The 8,425-nt window shown below is 43.2% G+C and overlaps 1 non-coding gene across 1 annotated transcript; it reads right to left on the bottom strand.

The window, feature by feature from the left end:
• Positions 1 to 1,185: 1,185 nt before the first annotated feature.
• Positions 1,186 to 1,300, bottom strand: LOC119265302. Its single transcript, XR_005131572.1, has one exon. It is a non-coding gene; the product is annotated as a U5 spliceosomal RNA (small nuclear RNA).
• Between the last annotated feature and the right edge of the window lie 7,125 nt (positions 1,301 to 8,425).

Genomic DNA, 8,425 nt, shown 5'->3' with positions numbered 1-8,425 from the left:
ACAGCGCTGTGAAGAAAGTCTTTCCCCCCCTTCTCAATTGGTTTTGTTTGTCACACTTGAGTGTTTCATGTCATTGAACAACTTTTGTAAAATACAAAATTCTGTGTTTTAAATGGTGATGTCGTTTATTGAAGGGAAAAATGCTGTTCAGCCCGAACCGGCCCCCTGTGAAAAAGTAATGGCACCCCCACTCCGCTACTAAATCAACTACATAACCAAGTTCAGTTAACTGTTGGGTTCAGTTTCACTAGGCAGACCCAGGCATGATTGCTGTCAGACCTGTTGATTCTAAACATCACGATAAGAGAATCTGTCTAGCTATGAGGTCTGAAAAAAGCAATACATGATGCCTTGTTCTAAAGAAATTCACACATACAGTTGCAAAATGAAGTCATTGAAATCTACCAGTCTGGAAAGTGTTGCAAAGCCATTGCTAAGGTGCTGGGAAGCACAGTAAGAGCCATCAACCACAAACAGACAACACCTGGAACAGTGGGTCGCCTTCCCAGGAGTGGCCAGTCTACCAAAATTTCAACGAGAATGTGATTCATCTATGAGGTGTGAAAAAATCCAAATGAACATTGAAAGTTCTGCAGGCCTCACTTGCCTCAGTTAAGGTCAATGTACATTCAATTCAATTCAACTTTATTGTCATTATACAATACAGGGTAGTACAGTATAACGAAACAGTATCGGGCTACTTTTAATAGCAAACAGTGCAAAGACAAAAGACAGTAAAGGACAAGACAACATGTGCAAAGTCAGTGAGTACAAGTATCGAAAGTAGACAAAATGTGCATAGGCAGCGGTTATAACAGGTATACCGGACATATAGACAGGATGTGCATAGTCAGATATTCCAGTGTATCAGGTATATAGACAGAAATGTGCTGGTGAATTGCAGTACAGTACAGTAAATGCAGAAGTACTAGTGGTGCAAAAAGAGATGTAAACAGTGATCTGTTTATAAAGCGTACAGTGCAGGTAGAGAGTAGCAGCATAATGTTCAGGTAACATCTTAAATAAACAGTTACAGTATAAATATATAAAAATACTAGAAATAAGGCTCAGCCAGAGACAAACTGCACAGCATACACTCCTCTGATCTAGTGGAGCTCAGTGTGTGGTGTGCTGGGTGATCAGGCTGATCAGTAACAGACTGTAGTGTTGCTGTTAAACAGATTTAGCTCTGGCATAGCAGAGCCTTCAAAAATAAGAAGAGCTCATCAACGTTCCCCTCCACGGAAATCTTTAGTAAAAGGCGAAAGATTTGTGCGTGAATGAAGAGAAACCCGAGCTACATGGTTCCACAATAAGCACGACACTGGGCAAAAGTGGGATCCATATGAGTTGCAAGGCACAAACCGCTACTGACCAAAAAGAACACAAAGGCTCATCTCACATTTGCCAAAAAACATCTACCCCAAGACTTTTTTGGGATAAACTGTTAGCAAGTGTGCTCACTGCACCCTAGTGTGTGTGTTCACTACTGTGCATGCATGTGGGTGTTTCACTACACGGATGGATTAAATGTGGAGGTCTGATTCCACAGTGTGCAAAACACAGTTGGCAAAATGGTTCTAAATTCAAATGTATTGGAAAATCAGTGGAAGACGTGAATTCATTTCACACATTATTGTTTTAAGAGCGTGGATGGGGCTAAAAGTTCCGTGAAGCATTTGTGGAATATATGGCACACTGGTATTCAGTGCATAGATTTTATTCATAATGCATGTTCACAGTATGAGAGTATGAGCGTAACGCTGGGAGAACAGAGTCTGGTGCAGAAATGTCAGACACTGGAAGAGGAACAGTATGGTACAGTAGGATTCCTGGATTCATTATGCATCTGCGTGCGTCTACCTCTTTTTCTCTGCATCTCTCTGCAAGAACAGGAAAGTTGATCCTCTAGGCTGCTGAATGTCAAAGAGAGCACTGTCATTCTCTTCTCTTGCTAGATTTAGACAGAAAAGCGGACAGACAGACAGACAGATCTGCAACTCCAATGATGTAAATCAGCTCTGGGCCCTTAGCCTACTGGGTCAAATCACTGGAATGAAGTAATCATCAACAGTCCTCACTAATTTTTCTGTGCCATGACTGCACTGTAAAAAAAGTGCAACAGGGCAGAAGATGATTGGGAATATTTTTGAAGAATGTTGTTCTAGAATATTGTTTTTTGTTTATCTCGTTTATTTATTTTGATTTGCATTACTTAATTTCAAAGCTTCTATGAGTGCTTAAAAGTGACCTATCACTTTTTCATCACACACTACAAGAATTCCAAACTGCTTCTGGAAGCAACATCAGCACAAGAACTGTGCATCAGGAGCTTCATGAAATGTGTTTCCAATGCCAATCAGCTGCACACAAGCCTGAGATCACTATGTGCAATGCCAAGCGTCGGCTAGAGTGATGTAAAGCACACCACCACTGGACTCTGGAGCAGTGGAAGCGTGTTCTCTGGAGTTATGAATGATGCTTCACTATTTGGCAGTCTAATGGATGAATCTGGGTTTGGTGAATGCCAGGAGAACCCTGCCTATTGGAATGTATAGTCCTGGCAGTAATGTTTGGTGGAGGAGGGATAATGGGCTGGGGCAGTTTTTCAGGCCCCTTAGTTCCAGAGAAGGGTGTTTTTAATGCAACAGCACACAAAGACAATTCAGACAATTATATGATTCCAGCTTTGTGTCGGCAGTTTAGTGAAGACCCTTTCCTGTTCCAGCTTGACGGAAATCGTATGCACAAAGCAAGGTCCACAATGACATGGTTGGACAAGTTTGGTATGGAGGAACCTGCACAGAGCTGCACGGAGCCCTGAGCATAACCCCACTGGGATAACACCTTTGGGAATTGGAACATTGATTGTCTGGGTCTTCTCATCCAACATCAGTGTCTGACGTCACAAATGCTCTTTTGACTAAATGAGCACAAATTCTCACACACACTCCAAAATCTTATGGAAAGCTTCCCAGAAAAGTAGAGGCTGTTACAGCTGCAAACAGGGACAACTCCATATTAACGCCCATGGTTTTGGAACGGGATGTCCGACAAGCTCATATAGGTTTGATGATCAGGTGTCCACATACTTTTGGCCAGGTAGTGTATATAGGATGAAAATATGAACACTTAGATTTTTGTGCTTTTCATTCCATACAGGTTACTGTTGTTTTTAATGAAAAAGAGCAGCTGTTCAATTAATAATAACAGTTAACAATCCAATTACAACAACATTAACAATAATCGGTCAAATTATTGTGGAATTGGAATTGACTTGATGGCACCTAATAATAATAATAATAATCATTGCTAACTATATCAATTATTTCCACTGCAATTGAGCTAGTAGTGTGTAGAGAAAGCGGTGTGCCGTTGGGCCACTCGCAACAGTTTTATTGTGGTATCAGGTAAAAATCCTGTGAAAAAGATGTATGCTAATAACACAGAGAAAGCTATGATCAGTGGTTATGTCTAAAATAACTCACAAACAAATTAAAGGCCATTTTATTGATGAGAAAGACCTTTGCCCACCAGACAAGGTTGATGTGGTGTCTGCTGCAAAAAGCTGTGTGGATCACCGCTTCGCATAATGATGCCTTCATAAAACCTTTGTCTTCTTACCAAAGACAATCGGTCCTAAGAGGTTTTCCAGAGGGATTCTGTCGAGGTCATGGCACCGTCTGTTTTAGGAGCACACACCTGGTGGTGTGTCATTTCCAAAACAGTGTCGTTCATTAGCACCTCCGCCTCAACCCTTTCCGCTGAAGCCCTGCTCCTTTCTTCCTGTCCCTCCCACCACCCTGCCCCCTGAGTGGTTAGAGTCAAGTCAGGCTTTATTGTCATTTTAGCTGTATACAAGTACACAGTGAAATGAAATAGCAGTCCTTCAGGACCAACACAGGAACACAAGTACGAGACAGTACAATATACATAGCACAGACAACACAATACAATAAACAAATATGAAACACTTGCAGTAAATACAGAACACAGGCAGTATATGGTACTGAGAGTATGAGCAACCAGAGCAGCAATATACAGTATACAGTATTTGGTTGATACAGTAATTGTAGCAGCTAACATTGGTAAAGTGAGATAAAATGTGCAGAAATGCAAAGTCAGATATTGTCGTGGAAATAAAACGTGTAGAAATGTGTAGAAAAGTATTCAGAACTGCAGTCATATCAAGTGAAGTGTTTCATTGAAATGCAGAAACTATATTTAAATACTACGTTCCATAATTTGGAACTGCAAGAAGTGGGGAGTGATTTAGTCCCATGTTGTTATGTATATGTGTGTGTGGGTCTGTGTGGGTGTTATGTATGTGTGTGGGTGTTAATGTATATGTGTGTGTGTGTGGGTCTGTGTGGGTGGTTCTGTGTGGATGTTATGTATATGTGTGTGTGTGGGCCTGTGTGGGTGTTAATGTATATGTGTGTGTGGTTCTGTGTGGATGGTATGTATATGTGTGTGTGGGTCCATGTGGGTGTTATGTATGTGTGTTGGTGTTAATGTATATGTGTGTGTGGGTCTGTGTGGGTGTTATGTATGTGTGTTGGTGTTAAGGTATATGTGTGTGTGGGCCTGGGTGGGTGTTAATGTATATGTGTGTGTGGGCCTGTGTGGATGTTATGTATGTATGTGTGTGGGTCTGTGTGGGTGTTATGTATATGTGTGTGTGGTTCTGTGTGGGTGTTAATGTATATGTGGGTGTGGTTCTGTGCGGGTGTTATGTATATGTGTGTGTGGGCCTGTGTGGGTGTTATGTATGTATGTGTGTGGGTCTGTGTGGGTGTTATGTATATGTGTGTGTGGGTCCATGTGGGTGTTATGTATGTATGTGTGTGGTTCTGTGTGGGTGTTAATGTATATGTGGGTGTGGTTCTGTGCGGGTGTTATGTATATGTGTGTGTGGGCCTGTGTGGGTGTTATGTATGTGTGTATGGGCCTGTGTGGGTGTTATGTATGTGTGTGTGTGGTTCTGTGTGGGTGTTAATGTATATGTGGGTGTGGTTCTGTGCGGGTGTTATGTATATGTGTGTGTGGGTCTGTGTGGGTGTTATGTATGTATGTGTGTGGTTCTGTGTGGGTGTTAATGTACATGTGGGTGTGGTTCTGTGCGGGTGTTATGTATATGTGTGTGTGGGTCTGTGTGGGTGTTATGTATGTATGTGTGTGGTTCTGTGTGGGTGTTAATGTATATGTGTGTGTGGTTCTGTGTGGGTGTTATGTATGTATGTGTGTGGTTCTGTGTGGGTGTTAATGTATATGTGTGTGTGGGCCTGTGTGGGTGTTATGTATGTATGTGTGTGGTTCTGTGTGGGTGTTATGTATGTATGTGTGTGGTTCTGTGTGGGTGTTAATGTACATGTGGGTGTGGTTCTGTGCGGGTGTTATGTATATGTGTGTGTGGGTCTGTGTGGGTGTTATGTATGTATGTGTGTGGTTCTGTGTGGGTGTTATGTATGTATGTGTGTGGTTCTGTGTGGGTGTTAATGTATATGTGTGTGTGGGCCTGTGTGGGTGTTATGTATGTATGTGTGTGGTTCTGTGTGGGTGTTATGTATGTATGTGTGTGGTTCTGTGTGGGTGTTAATGTATATGTGTGTGTGGGCCTGTGTGGGTGTTATGTATGTATGTGTGTGGTTCTGTGTGGGTGTTAATGTATATGTGGGTGTGGTTCTGTGCGGGTGTTATGTATATGTGTGTGTGGGCCTGTGTGGGTGTTATGTATGTGTGTGTGTGGGTCTGTGTGGGTGTTATGTATGTGTGTGTGTGGGTCCGTATAGGTGTTATGTATGTATGTATGTATGTGTGTGTGGGTCTGTGGGAGTTGAATCTGATGGCCTATGGAAAGAAACCGTTGCCCAGTCTGGCTATGAGGCCACGAATGCTGTGATACCTTCTTCCAGATGGCAGAAGAGAGAACAGTTGTGGGGTGTGTGGAGTCGGTCACAATGCTAGTGACTTTTCAGATGCAGTGTGTGGTGTGAATGTCCATGATGGAAAGAAGATTGACCCCGGTGATCTTTTCAGCTATCCTCACTAACTCAACTCCACAGGTGAGTTGTTGATGGTGAGCGGAGAGCGGTCACTCTGTGCTCTGCTGAAGTCAACAACTATACCCTTGGTGTTGAATGCTGAAGTCTATGAACAGCATTCTAACATAAGTATCCTTTTACTCAACATGAGTGAGGACCAGAATAAGAGTGGCTATGGCATAGGTCCCCAATAGGCGGCCCGCGGGCCTAATACGGCCCGCGAGGGGCAAACTGTTGGCCCGCCGCCAAACACATACGCATGCGTATTTAACATACTGGCGGCTAAAATACGAGAGCAGAGCAGTACAGGCAACGCCTGACGAGCTACCTCTGTGGAACACAGCATAAGTAAGTCCTGCTTGCACAAAACCATGGCCAGTGCGAAAAAACGTAAAGTTGATAGCGAAAATAGACAGTTCAGTTCTGTCTGGACTGACGAATTTTGTTTTATTTTACCAGACCGTGCCAATGCTAAGCCAACTTGCTTGCTATGCTCTCAAACAGTTGCTGTCTGCAAGGTGGCTAACATCAAGCGGCACTTTGAAACACGCCACAGCAATTTCAATGAGAACTTCCCAGCAAAATCAGAGATTCGAAGACAAAAGATTGCAAGTTTGATTGCATCATTCTGTTACTACTATCCATAAGACAACATCTGCACAGGAAAACGCAACAACGGCGTCTCTGCGCGTATCATTGAACTTAGCAAAAGCTAAGAAACCTTTCACGGATGCCGAGTTGATAAAGACGTGTGCGATTGATATGGTGGAAGAAGTTTTGAGCTACGATGAAAAAACAAGGAAAACTGTGGTGGATTTGTTGAAGCACGTACCATTATCGGACAACACTGCAATGAGAAGGGTGGAGGTTTTAGCGGAGGACTGCTTGTGTGACCTGCTCTCACGTCTGAAGAAAACGGACGTAGCTACTGTACTGTCTGCCTAATTAGGTAACATTATGCAACTAATGCGCTGGCCCTTGCTTTTGTGCTGTTGGCTAAATGCGGCCCTTAAGAAAATGTAATTGGGGACCCCTGGGCTATGGCGTCATTTGTAGAGCAAGCAAGCAAAGTTAATTTATATAGTGCTTTTTACAACAGGTGTTGTCACAAATCAGTATTACAGAAAGAAAAAGAAAAGAAAATCCGGGTCCAAGCCCCCATGAGCGTCGCCGGTGGTGACAGTGGCAAGGAGAAACCTTCAGAGGAATCAAGACTCAGAAGGGGAACCCACCCTCCTCTGGTTGAGACCGGATAGCAAACATTGTTATAATAAAGTATTACAGTACAAAGCAGGAAAAACAGGTGGGCAGTGGTTAATTCAATTAGTTTATAATTAGCAGCAGCAGCAGCAGCATCTGAGCTTGAGGATTGCACAGCGTTTTACAGCAAGAAGCTCAATGGTGTTCAAGCTGGTCCAGAAGGCTGGCGAGCAGTGACACCCAATCAAGGCAGAAGAGGCAACAGCATCAGACGCACAGGTTGGGCAGCAATTCAACTCGGCAGAGAAAGGAAAAAACACACAGAGTCAGTTCTGTAAAGAGTGACTGATCACAGATTACAGTATTAACAGAGCAGCAGGGACTCCAGCAGGTCTAGATCTGACAGGGAAGACTAATTACCAAAGGCTGGACTATACAAGTAAGTTTTTAGCTTAGACTTAAAAACTGAGGCGGCTGCATCTGAGTCCTGAACAATAACAGGAAGATTATTCCAAAACTGGGGGGCTTTGTATGAGAAGGCTCTCCCCCCCTGATGTAACTTTATTAATTCTAGGTACCAGTAATGAGCAGCACCTTGTGATCTAAGTAGGCTGTAATGGTTCATAGTAGGACAGAATTCACTCAGGTACTGAGGGGCAAGTCTTTTTAGAGCTTTATAACTCAGTAATAGATTTTTATAATCAATGCGAAATTTAACGGGGAACCAGTGCAGGGTTGATAAAACTGGGCTAATATGATCAAACTTTCTGGTTCTTGTGAGACTCTGGCTGGGAACTTTTGGGTACACTGACCTGAGATCTGTGTGATTAAAGTCACCAGCGACAATAAACTGTCCCATCAGGGTGCTGATGGCCATCAGGTTTGCTGATGGGTCCATACAGTTCAGGGGAATGTAAACCACTGCTATGATTGCAAAATGAAATACACAAGAGAGCTAAAGTGGGCTGCATCTGACGATCACAAACTCCACCAGTTGAGAACGATACTTTACGAGATTTTCACCATTCCGTGCTGATGGACACATACATGCCTCCTCCGCATGTTTTTTCTGTCAGAGCTGCACGAAACAAAGCCGGCCCGTCCACCTGAATGGCGGCATCGGGAATGTTGTCGCCAAGCCATGTTTCAGTAAAGACCAAAACGCAGCAGTCTCTGAACTT

Source organism: Pygocentrus nattereri, chromosome 15, assembly GCF_015220715.1.
Source record: "Pygocentrus nattereri isolate fPygNat1 chromosome 15, fPygNat1.pri, whole genome shotgun sequence".
Lineage (NCBI taxonomy): Eukaryota > Metazoa > Chordata > Actinopteri > Characiformes > Serrasalmidae > Pygocentrus > Pygocentrus nattereri.
Note: the sequence above shows the minus strand (reverse complement) of the source record. Positions and strands in the feature narration are given on the sequence as shown.